This window comes from Equus asinus, chromosome 13, assembly GCF_041296235.1.
Source record: "Equus asinus isolate D_3611 breed Donkey chromosome 13, EquAss-T2T_v2, whole genome shotgun sequence".
In the NCBI taxonomy this organism is placed as follows: Eukaryota; Metazoa; Chordata; class Mammalia; order Perissodactyla; family Equidae; genus Equus; species Equus asinus.
Window position 1 is genome coordinate 51,589,467 of NC_091802.1, and position 17,846 is coordinate 51,607,312.

Consider the following 17,846-nt stretch of genomic DNA (forward strand, 5'->3'; position numbering starts at 1 on the left):
CTTTCCAATGTGGGAGTTAGAATTCAGGGGAAAAATCAGATGCCAAGAAAAAAAGCATATTAAGGACCTAGTCATAAGCATTCTTCACCAAAGTGTATCTGAGTCTTTCTTTCTTTACTCGAAACAAATTACTCCATAGGATTATAGTGTGGAAATTATGTGATCAACTACAAGCTCCGAATTTCACAATTCAGCTTGATGAATCACTTTATCTGAATTATCAGATATGCCCTGTGGTTCAATTAATGCATTAATTTCTCAAATATATATTAGATATCTCCAATATGTCAGTTAATCTATAGAAGATGAGGATACAACATTGTGATATATAGCTTTAAAATGTTCAATATTGTCGACAAAGAGGCATATAAATTAATACTCATAAGACAAAGCATAGAAATCGAACAGGAAGCAGAGGATAGATCAGCTAATTTTCCTATACAGATTTGATTTCTGCCTTTGGATCTGAAGCATGAAAAAGTAAAAAATAGGAAATGAGGGTCATTCTAGGCAAAAATAGGAGTAGGCAAAAGGCGCTGATCTGTGAAAGCTTGGAATTTTGTGGGAAATATGTGAATGGTTCAACATGATTGAACATGGGGATAGATGGCCGTGAATGAGGTTAAAAGGGGCCTTCTATGCTAGGTAAAAAGCATTTTGACTTAATTGTCTAGGTTATAGATATTTATGCAAGAATTTTAAGCACAGAAACGCTAGGATTCTGTGTGCATTTTAGAAAGAAGAGTTATAACAAAGATTGCTACAAGGGAGAGAGTGGTGATAGAATATCAAGTTAGACAGTAGGAGCCCCCAAAAGAATCAGGATTGGAGCCAAAATTAAAATTAAAACTTGGGCAGATGGAACCAAGAAGAGGAAGCTGTTTGCTAACTATTTGTGAATAAGTGGATTGAGAAGTAACAGAGAAAGGGTCAAGGATGTTTCTAAATTGCGTGATGGTAAAGATGTGTGTAAGTGCTGATGTCATTAATGGAAGATAGAGAACAGAGGAGTCAGAATAGATATTTACTTTTGGCTTACTTTCTGTGTTTTGGCTTCAACTGCTTAATTATTTACTTACAAATATTCATTTATTCATTTAGCTGGAGGTGTGTTAGTATAAAACTCAGAGGTAGGAGGAAAATGACAATGCACAGCTTCGGTGCAGGGAGGGCTGCATTATCATCTTGGGTAACCGTAGTATTTCTTGGATTTCTGTTTGGGAAATTTGCTTAAATTTATTCCTACCATCCTGTATCTATTCAGTGACTATTTTTGAATCAGAATGTTATACTTTGTATTTGTTCTCTTAAATGTCATTGCTCCAGTCTGGTGAGATTATTTGGAGTTTTGATTCTGTTGTGTCTTATGTTGGCTGTATCTTCCAACTTTGTGTCACACAAAACTGTAAGGTGATATTTTTGTGTATTTGATTTTATCCGAGTCACAGAGACAATTTTTACTGAACAACCCTGGGAACATTATACTATTGCACAAAACTAATTACTGTACTCTAGTGAGACAACAAGAAACAATCATTTCTACCAGTAGAGTTATTCAGGAGTCATAAATATACTCCCAAGTGCAGTAATTTAGACAAAGGCTATAAAAGGAGGCTATATTGAGAGTGTTTTGCTTAAATCAATATCCTGTAATTTCACTTGCCTGATCTATCAAAGTCCAGGGCTGGTAGCTGTAAATGTACTTCACATACTTGTTGATTGATTATAGCTTGAGGTCCTTAAATAAAGTTCAGATTGATATTTCTGCTTTCAGTATTTATCTTGATATGGTAGATTAACATCGGGGAAATCAGGTTTATTGTATTATTTTTTAAAATAACGAGGAATAAAGAGATGCTTGTATTGTAAGCTTGATCCAATTACAATCTAGTAATGTTATTTTTTTATTAGTTAACTAAAATTAGCTGTAATCATCATCCTCCATTGAGTGCTGACTACATGTTAGCCATTAATCATCTAAACTGATGGTTTCAGTTAATGAAACCACAACAACTGTATGATTTTAGTACCCTAAGTAGTCCTACCACATAGATGAAGAAACTCATGCTTAGAAGAGTATGGTATTTTCACAAGATTTTCAGGCAGTTCAGTCAATACTTGAACCCAGATCTGTTACATTTTCAGAACCTGATCAAATCAGAATCTTCAGAATATTCCCCAAATAGTATAATGATATCTGTTAATAATTGATAACAGTAACAAATACATTTATTTTTCAGAGCTTCTCAACTTAAAAAGCTTGAAAACTCAAAGTCCAATGTCGTATAAAAACAAGGTGAATTTACATATGAGCAGATAGTGGGATAAAACTTACTCTCCTGCTGTATATTTTAAAAAACAGTGGACAAATGATGGAGGAAATCAAGTTCAAAGAAACTTTCCAACTGAAAGGAGAAAATGTCAGTTTTTCTGTAGGCATTTCTTTCTGGTAGCATTTCAATTGTTGATGACACCTGAAGTAGTTTTCTAAATTGGACACTCTTTTGAGAGCTGCTTCTTTATTTGGTCTAAATTTAAATCCAATATCCATCCCAGCAGGAATTCTAAACTCCAATACTTAGCTGATTGCTGCTCCTGCTTCTAAATACATTGTAGGTCTTTATTGCTACTGGCTGAGGCATCAGTGGAGTTTTCCTCAGGTTTTAGCCTTTACCTCTTGTTGAAGAGGAGATTGGTGTGGATGGTTAGACAGCTTTGTGGCCACTCACGGGCCGGGTGTTCAGAAATTGTCTTCAATATTTTATTTGAAGCTATATCCTCCAGCACAAAGCTCAGAAATATATTTGTATTTCAGTGCAAAAACAATTGCCAAGCCCCAAAATTATAAAGCTCTTATGCATACACATTTTCAATAACTCATTCCTTTTCATTTCTCTTTTAGGGCAAATAAATAAGGCCTTATTGGTGTTTTTTACTTTCGATCATTGTCTATGAAATTATAGCACGTAAAAAGAAGACAACAGATCAATACCTACCTCCCTAAGGGCGTATTTACTTCAGTTAAAGAAAAAAAAATACCACAGAGCATTTTACTATTTCCAGTTTTTCTTGTAAAGGGAGAACTTAAAAGAAACCTTCTCAACCGCTGTGAACCAAGGAGGAAATAAGGTTGAGAAATTGCAGACTTTTGAGGCATTAAGCAATGACTTCTCCAGGAAAATAAAGAATTTCACAAGGAAGGGATGTTTGGGAATTGAAATATATTAGACAATGCATCAAAGAGGGTAAAAGAAAAAAAAGTCAGGTAGTTTACGATGAGATTTAGAGAGATACAATCCTGAATGTTCCGCTTCTCATGATTTAAAAAAAACAGGGTGGCAACATGGGGCTTGGCATTCAAAGTCCTTAAGGAGAACAAACACATAAGTATAAAAAACAGAAGAAAGCACCTCCATCTCATGGCCCCATTTCCATCTGCTCACATTGCTCCCACCTGCTATGGTTTATCAGCGCTACTCAAGTGTCATGTGAAGGATACCCTTGTTGCCTTGGCTTGGCCTGGGCAGAGCTGTGTGACATGCTGGAGAAATTTCAGCCTGTTCCCAGCTTCCCTGTGCAACTTTGGAGCTACATTTGTATCATTTAAGATAGACTTCCTTCAATAAACTTTTCCCCATAGATTTATACCTTTGTTCTTTTATTTTTAAAGTAGGATCGACTTTAGTAGTTCTTCATATCTGAGCTTTTCGCAGACCCAAAAATTGCCTCAGTAAAGACAACCTGGCAGGTCAGGGAGGAGAGCCCTCAACACCAAACAATGTCACACACTGTCATCTTCCTTTGGGTAGGTGTCATGTTTCTAAGGACCATAGAAATAAGGATAATTCAATTGTCTCATTCAAGAAGAGGACAGAGTTTGTTCTTCAGAAACAGGAGGGAATAAATCAAAGTTTCTGACCAGGAGTCAGATGGTCAGCTTCAAGCTTTTCCTCAAATTGGGTGACCTGGATCAAGCTACCTCACCCCCTTTGGCTTTAAGTTCTCCAACCAAAAAAGAATATATCAATGAGTCCCATCAGACTCATATGTAATTGTAGATATGGACTATACATACATTACGTATACAGAGATATACAGATGTATAGACATATTGATGGTCAGTTTCTCTTCCAAGATTAGAGATTTAATTGGACAGGTGGTGAGGTTCAGACATTAGAGGAATCAATATTTGTCAAAAGCTATCCAAGTGATACTAAGGAGAAGCCACGGTTGAAAACCACTGGAGTTAATAACATCTAAGCAACCCCATTCTCCAGCTATAGAAAGTCTACGTAAAACAATTTTCAGCGAGAATTTACGTACCTGGCAATAAGGCAGGAAGAAGAGGGAGAAGGAGGAGGAAAAGGAGATATGTAAATCATTATTCTTGACCTCTGGAGCCTCATAATCTGATGGGGAACACCCAAAAGTACCACTACCACAACAGCAGAGGTTATGGTTAATCAAAATACTTTATGGCCAAAGCCTTAAAAATATAAAAGTGAAATAAGTCATCCATAAGAATTTACAGAGGGAGGCGGGAGTCAGCATGAACTAGAATGTGGGCATGAAAGAGATTTGCAGTTGGACCTGGGAGGACAGGTACACCGTGGTCAGCAGGCATGAGAGAAGGTCACTCTGGATACACTGGACTCTGTCTTGTCTAGATACATCATGGATTGTTATACCTCCAAGCCTCTGCACATGTCACTTTCTGCTCACATCACTGCTCTATCATCTGCTCTCAGATGTTATCTCCTCTTTGTATCTTTTCCCACCTTTTATAAAGATCTGATTACCCCTCATTTGTATTGCTAAAGGACTTATTCATATTACTTTTATATTGCCTACTACATTTCACTATAGCTATTTGTTTTCTTGTCTGTCTCCCTTTTCAGAGCTTTTTAATAGGCTCAGAATTTCTCTTTTATCGTCAGCATGTAACGTAGTATCTTACACAGAGAAAATATTATTTAATTAAACTAAGTATAGTTAAGAGAACAATATGAAAAAAGATTTTTACTTGGGAATGATAAGGACATGAATATAGACACAGGATGAGGCTGAAATATGAAATGTTTGTGTTCTGAGTAGTATTATATTTGGAGACACAAAAAAATAAGTGAGGTAGTGTGAAACTATTGCAACTGGAGTTCTCTGAGTGAGAAAATGACAGAGTTGGAGGCTTGATTAGAAAGGGAAGAAAATAAAGGTGAAGACTGTTCAAGAAGGATCAGTAGGAATTGGTTATTGATTAGTCTAGGAATAGATGGAGATTCCCCTCCACTTTTCAAAGCTGAGAAAATTGTGGTCTTATTAACCAAGATAAAAAGAGAGTAAGAGTGAGAGCAATCTATATAAAGAAATTAAGAGTATGTGATTATAAGATAATGATAAGCTTATTTGGAACATATAAAGAGTGGAGAGGGTATCTGTATGAAGATGTTTATAAACACTGTGAAAATAGGTGACTGTGAAAATAGGGACTGAATTTTGCAAAAGGAGTTTAGGCTGGATGTGAGGATTTGAGAGCCCTTCACACAGGAGTGATGATTAAAGATATAGAAACTGAATTGAAAGAAAGAATGTAGAGAAAGGTGAGCAGAGGGTTGAATTCTGTTGGGAAATGACCAAAACTAGGAAAGTGAGGAGAAAGAAGAGTCATCAAATGAGACAGGAAAAGAGAAGTCAACAATTAAGAGCAACAGAAAAATGTGGTATCAGAAGCTGAAAAGAAGAGAGTTTTAAAAAGGAGGAGGTGGTAAATTCTGTTTACTTTCTCAGATAATCAGAGAAAATAAGTTTAGAGAGAATGCAGTCACTGGGTTTAGCAAAAAAGCTTCAGAAAATCCCCCAAAAGGCAGGAATTTCTGTGGAAACAGGAGAGAAGACACTCACAAGGAGGAAGACAATTATGTAAATCAGTTGAGTAAAGGAGAGAGTTGAGATCAATAGCTGAATCAGAAGTGAATTATTTTTCAAAGAAATAGGAATGAAATTTATCCAAAAATAACTACAAAATAAATATTTTGTTCCATTAATATATATGCTTGTTATCTTGTTAATACCACAGAGTCTTAATTATGGAAAGGCTTGAAATATGTATTGTGTGTCCTCCAACTTTGTTTTTATTCTTAAAATTACATTTATTGTTCTAAGTCTTTGGCATTTCCATATAAATTTTTGAATCAGTTTGTCAATTTCCTCCAAAACCCTGGAAAGATTTTGACTGGAACTGTGTTCATTGTACGGCTTGATTAGAAACGACATCTTGATAATACTGATCAATGAATATATCATATTTTTCCATTTATGTAACTTGTTTTTAAAATTTGGCTTCTTACATTCATGTTTTGTAGTTTTTAGCATACAGATATTATACATCTTTTGTCAAAATTGTTCCTAAACATTTCTTGATTTCGACATTATTGCAACTCTTGATGCTACTTTCATTTCAATTTCTAACTGTTCATTGGCATATATAGAAATGCACTATATTACATTTTCATCCTCCAACATTCCTAAACTCATGTATTAGTTCTGGTAGTTCTTTGTAAATTCTTTGGGGTTTTCCATGTACACGTAAATGATCATGTATTTTGTAAAGGTGTTTTATATCTTCTCTTCCAATCAATATAACTCTATTTGTTTTTCTTGTTTTACTAAAGTGGTAGAAACATCAATACAATGTTAAATAAGATTAGTGAGAATAGACATGATTTTTCCTTCATCTTAGGAGGATTACATTCAGTCATTCACCATCAAGAATGATGCTTCTTGTAGGTTTTTCACAGATGTCCTCTATCAAGTTGAGGAAGTTCTGTCTATTCCCGGTTTGCTGAAAATTTTTATAATGAGTAGACATTGAATTTTGTTGAGTGTTTTTTCTTCATCTATTGATATTTTTTTCTTTTTTACTTTGCTTAAACAGTCTGGTATATTGAGTTTGTCAATATTGAACCAACTTTGCATTCCTAAGATGAACTCTAATTTGTCCTGTTATCTATTTTATGTATTGATGGATTCAGTATGCTAATATTTTGCAAGAGATGTATATCTCTGTCTTAACAGGAGATATTGCTTTGTTTATGTTTTGTTTTATTCATTTTTGTAATATCTTTGTTTAGTTTTAGCAAAAAGGGAATGCTGGCCTCATAAAATGAGTTGAGGAGTGTTCTCTCCTTTTCTACTTTTTGTACAATTGTTATTATTATGTATTAATTTTTATTGTTTCGTGGAATTCACTGGTGCAGTCATCTGGGCCTAGAGTTTTCTGTGTGAGAAGATTTTAAATGATGAAATGAATTTCTTTGATGGAAATGGAGCTATTTCTTCTTGAGTGACCTTAGTAGTAGTGTCGATCAAAAAATTTGTCCATTTCACGTACGTTACTCAAATTTCTTAACATAAACTTTTTGGTAATATTCCCTTATTAATCCTTTAAAGAATATAAATTCTGTAGTGATATGCACTCTTTCACCCCTGGTATTGTTAAATTACACCTTATTTCTACGTTTTTTGATCAATATTTGCTTTGATCTCTTAAACAGTTTTTAGTTTCATTGAGTTTTTGATTGCTTATCGTTTTCTCTTTCTTTGATTTTTGCTCTTATTTTTGTTACTCTTTTCATCTGCTTACTTTGTGCTTAATTTGCTTTTCTTTTTGTAGTTTCTAAGAGGGAAGCCTAGAGCGTTGGTTTGAATCTTTATTATTTTCTAGTATAAACATTTATTGCTATAAATATCCTTCTAAGTACTGCTTTAATTGCATTGTACAAATGTTGATATTTTATATTTTCATATTCATTCAACTCAATTTATTTTTCTAATTTTCCCTGTGATTTCTGTTTTGACCATAGACAAATTATCTTTCTCTCATTTATTTCTAGTTTAATTCCCATGTAGTTTAGAAGATATATTTTGTATGATTTCAATTCGTTTAAAGTTTTTAAGATTTGTTTTGTGGCACAACATGTTTTACCTTTGTGGATAATATACTCTTAAATAATAATATGCATTCTGTTGTTGCTGGGTGCAGTTTTCTTCTCTAAATGTCAATTAGGTCAAGATTGTTGATAATGTTCAGATCTTCTCTCTCCTCATTTATTTATTTTATGCTTGTTCTATCAGTTTCTGAGGGAGTTGTTTTGAAGGCTCTAATTGTAATTGTGGATTTCTCTATTTCTCTTTTTATTTCTACCTGTTTTTGCTTCATATATTTTGAGTCTCTGGTATTAGGTGCCCACATATTTAGGAGTATTAACTTGTCTTGATTTATTTACCAATTGTTATTATATACTGCCCCTTTATTATTATTTTTTAACAGTATGCTTTTGAGAGCAATTTTAGGTTCACAGCAAAACTGATCAGAAAGTACAGAGAATTCCCATATACACTTTGTCCCCACAAATGCATGGCCTCCCACACTATGAACATGCTGCACTGGAGTGATAATTTCTCTTAATAATTAATTTAATTATTGATATAGTATTTGAGGCTACTATCTTGCTATTTGATTTTTATCTTATCTTTTTTCCTTTTTTCTGGATTATTTTCCATTAATTTATTAAATATATTTTATAATTTATCTCCATTGTTGGCTTATTACATCTTTTTGTATATTTTGTGGTTACTCCTCTGTTTACAATATACGTCTTTAACTTACCACACTCTATTTGCTAATATCATACCACTTATAGTATATCATAAAAATCTTACAATATTTCCATTTCCTCCTTTCTATTCTTCATGATATTGGCATCACACTTCTACATATGTTATAAATGACACAATACATAGTTAGCATTTTTGATTTAAACAACCAACCATTCTTTAAGAAGGTTATAAATAGTAAAAAACATGATTTTTATGTTTTCTCTTTCTGCTGCTCTTCATTTCTTTGTATAGATCCAAATTTTCATCTGATTGTATTGTTTTCCTACCAGAATAACATCTGTTAACCTTTCTTATAATATAGACATACTAGCAATGAATTCTCTCAGTCCTTGTGTACCTGAAAAACAAAAAGACTTATAGGTCCTTCAGTTTTGAAAGATAATTTTGTTGACTTTAGTAGTTCTCTGTTGACTTTTCCCCCAAAACTTTAAAGATGTTGCCCCATCTTTAAACTGGTTTGCACACTTTTTGCAAGACATGTGTTATTATTCTTATCTTAGCTTTTCTATATGTAATACTTATTTTTGTGCTGCCATAAGTTTTCTCTTTATGTTAGTTTTGAACAGTTTGGCTGTGATATATCTTGTGTCTTTTTGTTTGTTTTTAACTTACTTGGTGTTCACTAAGATTCTTCAGTCTGTGGTTTGGTTTCTTTCCTTAAAATCGGAACATTTGCCCCCGCATTATCTTTTCAAATATCTCTTCTGCTCTGTTCTTTCTCTTTTCTTTTTCTGGGACTGCAGTTGCATATATATTCAACCATTTGATCTTTCCGACAGCTCTGGCATGCTATATTGTACTTTTTAAAACTATTTTTTTCTTTTGTTTTGTTTTGATAATTTCTGTGACCCATCTTCAAGTTCACTGAATCTTTTATCTTTAGCGCCACATCTGCTGGTAAGCTCAGGAAAGGAGTCTTTATTTCTGATATTATATAGTTTATTTCCACCCTAGCATTTCTGTTTATTTCTTTTTTATACTTTCCCATCTGTCCATACATGTTGTCTACGTTTTCCACTAGATATTTTAACATAGTAATCATAGTTTAAAAAATTCCTTATCTGATATTTCTCACATGAATCTAATCTTTGGATCTGGTTCTGTTGACTGCTGTATCTCTTCTTTCTCTCTCTCTCTCTCTCTCTTCCTTCCTCTCTTTCTCCCTCCCTCTCTCTCTCTTTCTTTCCTCCTTCCCTTCTTCCTTCCTTCTTTTCTCTCTGTCTCTGTCTCCCTCTTTCCTCCTGCCCCTCTTCCCTCTTTTCTCCTTCCCTCCCTTCCTTCTTTCAGCATTCTTATTTGAATACTGGACATTGGCTATATCTAACAGTAGGGATTGAGGTAAATAGTACATATTCCCTTTAATAAGTTTTTCTTCCAGATTCTTAGTGTGGCAGGTGGAGTCAGTCTAGTTGATTATCAAGCTGATTGGGCTTTGCTGTGCTCATTGCCTTAAGTGCACGGAGACTTTAAATTCCTTCAGTGGTGGGCCCCACAACCTAGTCCCTTGTGTGGACCCTGAAGTGCTGGAGGGTTTTCTCAGTGTGACAGCTCCAACCGAAGCTTTCAGCAAGTCCTGTGTGACATCATCAAGAGTTCTCTCTCTATGCTCTTGTCTCTCTCCCAGTGATAAATTATTTCTCTTTACTTCATGCAAGACTTGTGGTGGGCAGGGGAGTTCTCTGTTCTGTTCCAGTCTCAGTCTTAGGCAGGCATGATGTACCTGCAACTTGGGGATGGGGCTTTGCTCACATTCTTGCCTCTCCACTGTGACATCCAAACTCTACCTCGTATCTGTGGAAGGAAAGGGGGTTCTTGGGTAGGACGGATTTTCCTGTCTCTCCCTCCAGAAGTAAAGAGGTTTTGCCTCTATTTCTTCCTCAACAACGCTATACTATTGCCTGAGACTGGGCAGGAATGTTACTGCTCCTCTCCTAGTTCTGGACAGGAGTTGCCCCTACCTCAGGGGAAGACGTCTTGTGCTTCTACCCCCTCACTCAGCAGAAGTTTACCTTTGCTTATGAGTGTGGGCAGGAGGGATTTCTGTCGATCCTTCAGTAGCTGATGGCTTTTGTTTCTCTCACTGAGGCAGTGAATCTTTGAGGCTTCAGGATAGAAAGGTTTCCTGCCCCTCCCTTTGCTTAGAAGATTTGCTTTGTATCCAAGAAAGTTCCAAGATAGCGGGCGTGGTTTCATGCTCAGTGCCACTGAAGGGGGCTCTCTCACCTCTCTTGCCCTGGGCCAAATCTCTCTCATGAACACCAGTGGAAGTCCGTGACAAAGAAGGTGCAAGTGAGTGTGGACTCCCTGCAGGTCTGGGGCTTCCAGGTGTTGTAAGTTGTCATGTTAGCCCTTAATTGACTTTTAGGAACTTACTAAAATTTTGGCTGTCTTCTTCCTACCACCTATTATGGCGGCTGACTTTTCCTTCCATATTTTGCCCAAGGAGAAACTTCTTTTGGTCCATCTCTCCTTAGTGGTTCTGTCACTCTTTAGAATTCAGTTCATTTGGTTGCTATGTGATCTCTGATAAGCTCAACTTTTATAAGTTATCTAGCTTTTTCCCCTACTCATTCTTATGGTGGGAGCAACATAGATTCGTATATTTCCTCATCTTAAGCCGAGGCAGAACACAAGTTTTGGTATCCATTTTTAAAGCCTGTATGTGGCAAGATCTGTCAGACCAGTCAGAGTTTATTTTTATATCTTTTGTTTCTTTTCATTTTACATTTAATCTCTTCCACATCCTGAGAAAAAGTAAATATTTCCTACAGTTCTTGAAGTTTTTATTTATCACATTGTATTCTTCAGTGTAACTGGATTTCTCTTTCCTAACGGCTAACGATAGATCAGTTTCCCCGATTATTTGGATAATATGATTTAATATATTCTAAACTCCTATAGGTAACTTTCCCTCATGTTTACATTTCTAGACCTTACAGTATGATAATTGTGGTCAATTATCTGCAAAGATGGTTACTTATAATTCCTCCCATTCTTATACATGGTTGTTGCTCTTCCACCCAAAGATAGAGAATATTTCCCCTTCCCTTGAGTAATCTCTGGCCTGAGAATTGCTTTGGTTTCTAGGAGGTGAGAGAAGTTATACACACTATTTCTGGGCCTAGGGCTTGAGAGGCAGATCTTGGCTTTTGCTTGCTTAGAATATCCACCTACCGTATAAATAAATTTGGCTATCCTGCAAGAGAGACCAGGTAGAGAGTATGATGTTCTGAAGGATGAAAGACCACAATAGGAGGGAGGATGTAACAGATGAAAGACCACGGGGCTAGAGAGGCCTCAGTATCCCGGCTAGCCCAGCTGAGGGATCAGGTGTGTGAAGGAAGCCATTTTGGATCCTCCAGCCCAGTTTGTAGCCACCTGACCAAGCAAAGCTTCCAACACAGGGAGAAGAGACAGGCTTTTCTAGCTGAGCCCTGGCAAACCAACCCACGGAATCACAGGCAAATTAAATGGTGGTTATCTGAAGCCACTAAATTTTTGGGGTGGTTATTATACAGCAATAGGTAACTGATATGACCTGGATTTTCTCAGCAAAGAACCAAAGATTTGTTGAAAGTGAGAAAAGATGAATTAACTCTAGGAAACAGAAGTGAACTGGAAATATTTGTCAGTAATTGTGGGGAATTTGCTAGAGGAATTCAATAGGAGATAAGTCCACCCCACAGCACTAGGGAAAGCTCACAGAAGATGGACAATACTCATCTGTAAGAGACAAATGCAAATTTGGGGTACAGTTACATTGAAATAATTGTTAATAAATTTTAGAACATCTTGAAACCAAATGCATTTGTACTGGTTTCAATTAGCAGAAAGCGCCATTGATTTTTTTTACGTTCTCTGTTATGTTGTTGGGAATCTCCCTTCACAATTTGAGATCCTGACTAACACCTTGCTTGTTCTTTAGGTAACTGATTACAGGTGTGGGCATTTTTTTTGGCTGAGACTCTACCTCCTGACCACTGATGTCAGGCCTTGTTCTCACAGTAATTGGGTCGGGTCTGTTCAGTTCTATTCAACCTGCCATTTTCTAAATCAACTGACTTTTGTGTATTTAGAGCATCAGGCAACATGTGAGTGGAGACAATTAGAACTGTCTGAATCTCCAGTTAGAAACTCGGTAGCACTGAAGGATGGAGAGGCAAAGACAAGAGTTTATGAAGGCAGATTTAGGAATGTTAACCTGTCTTTCTCCCTGATGTTTTTACTGTTAAAATTAGGCAACAGCCCTTACGAGGCAAACCCCAAGCGGCAGCTGTCAGTACTGGACATCTGGCAGCTGAGCTGTGCTTTGGCACTGAATCATCTTCTCCACCCCAGCCCAGCCCAGAACTTTCTGCAGGCTGAGTATGACAAATGCCTGTACTCCAGGTATCAGTCTTATTGCAAAGCAACTCTAGAGACATGAAGGAAAGAATGATGTTCTGTGGGAAGTGTTCCAGGGGGCCTCCTGAGACATGTTCTGCAGATAGAAGGTGGAGTGGCTGTGGTGTTTGACATCACTCAGGAATTATTTCACATTCACAAGACTGATCAGATCCTGTTCATTTATTCGACCTAAAATGACATGACAGGAACAGAGACTTGTAATGGAAAATTTTCTACCTGGGTCTTTTTATGATTTCAGCAATGATATAAACATCCTCATTTTTCACAGGAGAATAAAAACTGTTAAACATACATCCAGCGAGGTTTTGCAGCCTTTCAAGTCAAGGAGCATTACAAGCAAGTTTCTGTGTTAGAGTCTAAATCTTTTAAACCTAAAAGCTGCCACTCTGAGGTCATTTACTTTTCATGTTCCTGAAAGCATGGGTGAATCTTTAAAAGTAATAAAATTCAAATAGCACCCACTGGGTACTAGGAAGCGGGCTTTCAGAGCAGGTGGATTCATTCCATTTCAGTCGTGTTAAGCTTAAAGAGAAAGCAAGAGAGGGAAGCTAGACAGAGGATGAACAAAGAAGGCATGGCTGATTTGAGAGAAATGACCTTCAAGAGTCATCTCCTTAGATATGGCTTCTCACGAACCCACAAAGAGACATAAAAAGCAGTGAATGCTTTTGAAAAGGAAAGCCTGGTAGGACACACCCCTAGTAAACCTCTCCCAACCATTACAATTTGTACGTCTTAATGTTTCCTTTTTTATACAAAAGTAGGAGAGCTTTGTACAAAACTAAGACATATCACATTGTGCTTTTCTGAATAAATCATGTGAAAGTGGGGAAAGAAAGGCCTGATGCCTCATAATTCTTTAAGAAAAAACTCAAAGCGGCCTGAGATGATAGCACATACATTTTCAGGTTTTTGGTCATTTATTGGCTATGTATTATGACATTTGTAAATATAAAAAACTTTCCAAGATGGGAAAAACAACAAAATAAAGAAATACTGTTTTCTGCTTAGATAGCCAAGTCCCTGGATGTAAACAGCTACACGTGAGCTAAAGCTCCAAGTTCAGTGAGGAAGCTGTGGATCAGACGGTTTAGTGTCACATGCCAGTTTCGTGTCACATGTCAGTAAGCTGCACAGCTAGGCTCACCCCGGAGGCTTTTGGCTCCATGTCTATTCTCTTTACGTGACATTTCGCTTTTAGAGGGTAGTGCTAGGAGAAAGTCAGAATATTATTTTGAGGCTTGAGATTAGTACCTAAAACAGCAAGAAAGGAGCTGGAAACATTTGACTTAATCAGCTAGAGGAATCTCAACTCAAAGAACTGTGAGTTACCTAGGGGTTAGATGCTCTTTCCACTCGTAGCTCTATGTAACATGAATATAAACTCATTCCCAGTTCTTTCCCCCTCAGGCTTATTTCCTTCTGGAAGGAGAAGTGCTGATGTTCAGAGACATGGAGAAAACATAGAATACTGGACCTTAAAATCTCTCTGACTCCTAGTTGTTCTTCAGGAGTAATCGGCTCGCTCTTCCTTTCATAGAGTTTCTGCCTTCCAGGAGAGTAATTGTACCATATAGAACACAATATATATAGGAAATTTATTTTTATATGAATATAGAATAAGTCAGACAATATAATCTCAAGACAGCTAGAGAAAATATCATTGATATATACTGAGTATATAATAGATGTCACGCTGTGAGCTCTATTTTATAGATATGATTCTCTAACATTCAAATATACTCAATGGAATACTTACTATCATTCCCATTTTAAAGTAGAGAAAAACAAGACCAACAGATAAAGAGCACCAGATTTTAGAGCTTAACTCAACTATTTCAGTACACTGAATGTAACCAACACTTGTGCATAACTTGGTGGGATTTTTATCTTAGGTGGAATAATTTTTTTTCACTTTGGTATCATTAAGTTTTGTAAATGCAAAAGTGACCCCTTGCTCCTGTCTCTTTTCCTCTCCATAGCAGACAACACCCGGATCAAACAGAAGAAATCCATTGTTGAACCTGTGTTGAGCCAGGGCCCAGGAATTTGAGAGTTTGAGGTTGCAAGGGCAAGTGCTGATTTTTTTTTTTGTGCAAGGATTGACCTCACAGCTCAAATTCGCTAGATATTTGTCTAATCTTCTGTTCAGAGAAAGGTCCCGATTCACTTGCTGTAGGTTCAACCAAGTTTTAAATGTTGACACCATAATCCTCTGATCAGAAATCTTTTAATTGGCATCTCCCAAAGATCCATCTCCCAAAGATCCTATAACTCTGGAGTCACGTTTGCATTATAAACAGAATATGTTTCATTGGGCATGAAAATGCTGAGATAAACTGCTTGCTTAATTTTATCAACTTCCTTTTTTAGAGGGTGCTGACAAGCCTGCAGAGGCAGGACTAGCCGCTTGGACTGAGCAGCCTACATTCTGTGGCTTTTTCGTTAAGTGGCATATCAGGAGATTAACTCAGCCTGAGTTTTGCATTTGTGTTTTGTACCAATGCCCAGAGGTCTTAGGAGCAAAAGCATATTTGACACCTATTTATCTTTGTCAGGGGGTTGTCATGGGAGCCAAGGTGATATTGACTTTAGTGAGGTCCTTTGAGGAGAGGTGGTGGGGAACTGGATATATTTGCTTGGTTCTATTTTCACATCTATCGACTGTTTGCCAAAAGGTTAAGTTTCTCCCACCTCTCTGTCAGCACTTCCCAACTTTTTCCCTCCTGTGGTACATTTGATCATACCAAAGGAGTTGAGGCATAACTGGTAGTAGTGATGACAGCGGATATGGCAGAGATGTGTGCTTATGTGTCCACTTGCTCTGGTTGAAAGTTTTTTTCTTGGCCTTTGAAAATTTCGTATGTTTTTGGGTAGTGGTTTAGAAGGAGAAAGCTAGGCCTTTTAGAAGAATATACTTCATAATATTGTCAAATGTGAGAGAGGAGATAAAGAATGGTAAAGGATGTCAAAGAAGTGTGCAAGCGAAAGAAGTATCATGGAATCCTAAAGGAAAAGGACTCATAATAGCCTGGAGCAATCTACTACAGCTGAAGCCAGAACCTTAGGAAAGCAATAGTTTATTGACCTATCACTCAGATTCCAAGTCTTTGAGATCTGAAACTCTGATATGGCTTCACCCATTACTTTAATACACTGCTAGGAAAAAATGTGAAATAAATGTATTTAAACCAAGTTTTAAATCTCAAGTTCCAAATTAGTGAATGAGCTTTCCAATGCTATGTTTCCTAAGCTTAAAAATAAATAAATACCCTCATTTTCTAAAAGGAAATCTCCAAGATAATTATGAAGACACAGATTTTTTTCAAAGCACTCTGGGCTTAAGAAAACACACATACCGCGATAATTTCTGCCTTTCTTCACACTTCTCTATCAATTTTTCTTTCCTACTTCTAAAATTTGAGTTTTTAATACGTGCCAAGCAGCATGCTAAACATGTCAGCTGGATTGTCTCAGCAATCCTCTGAGGTACACATTGCCTGTATCTCCATTTTACAGATGAGGCAGTCAAGGCATAGAGTGATGGCACAGCTAATAGTTGAAGTCTGTTTCCTGAGCCTATGCATATGGTTAGGTATATAGATATGCAGATTTATAGATATATAGCTATCTGAAAAGGTACAAAAGAAATTGTCATTGCCTCCAAAGGAAAAACAAATAAGTAATATGCATAGGGTGAGTGGGTTGATCTATTGAAATTTCTTATATGTACTTATATTACCTAATCAAAAGCAACATCAAATCTGATCAAACAACAACAACAATAAAAAACTTATTTTCCTGGAAGAAAGTTGGCTTTCAAGTGGATAAGCACTTACTTGTGATCACTTTTATATACCATCAATAAAACATGATTAGCCACATTCTGTTTTCTGCAAATTAATTCTTGTTAAAAATTAAATTCCAATGATCAGTTAATTACATTTTAATTCTTCTAGCATATTGTTATACTTTTTTGCCTTTAAATAAAAATAGAAGGGTTTTATTCAGATGCATTGACGTTTATGATTCTACAAACAAATCCATGCTTTATGAAATCTCATTCAAAAGTTGGAAATTTTACAAAGCTCAACTTTACATTCTGGATTTCAACAAAGCACTATCCAACAGGCTGCACGTAGTAGGTCAGAAAGTAGTGACTGTGTTTCTTTAAGAGCTTTAGCTGACATCAAGATGCTCCGCTTCAGTTCCCAGCATCAGTATTTGCTCATTCCTTCTTCCATCCATTCTTTCACTGGTGCACAGTGTTAATGAGGTCCTTTCAGATGTCCAGTTTCCCTCAGGTCATGACAATCTATGGAGAATTATGGGAGCAAAGAATGGCATTTGATCAGAATAACACAAAAGCAGTTCTGTTAACCTATTGAATTCCGGGAGTCCCAGCTGCTCTTCGCTGTGGATGAAATTGTGGGCATGGCAGGCTCTGCAGTTGCATAAATGCCAGGCATTCCTTTAGACTCAGATGCAACTTAGTTTAGGTTTATATTAGATCATTGAATCATCATTTTTGTAGCCAGCTGGAGTTTTTGGCTATGATATGTAAACAATTTTTGGATGAATCATGCTGTGGTCATTATAGACATCTCACCTGACTAAATAACTGGATCCGTTTTTCAGTTTTATTTTTAGAGTAGTTGATTATTCATTGGTTAGCATGCATAACCTCTTTGTGCCTATAGATGCCTAATAAAACATACATTAATAAAATATTTTGCAGGCGGGGAAAACAAATTGTGTGTCTG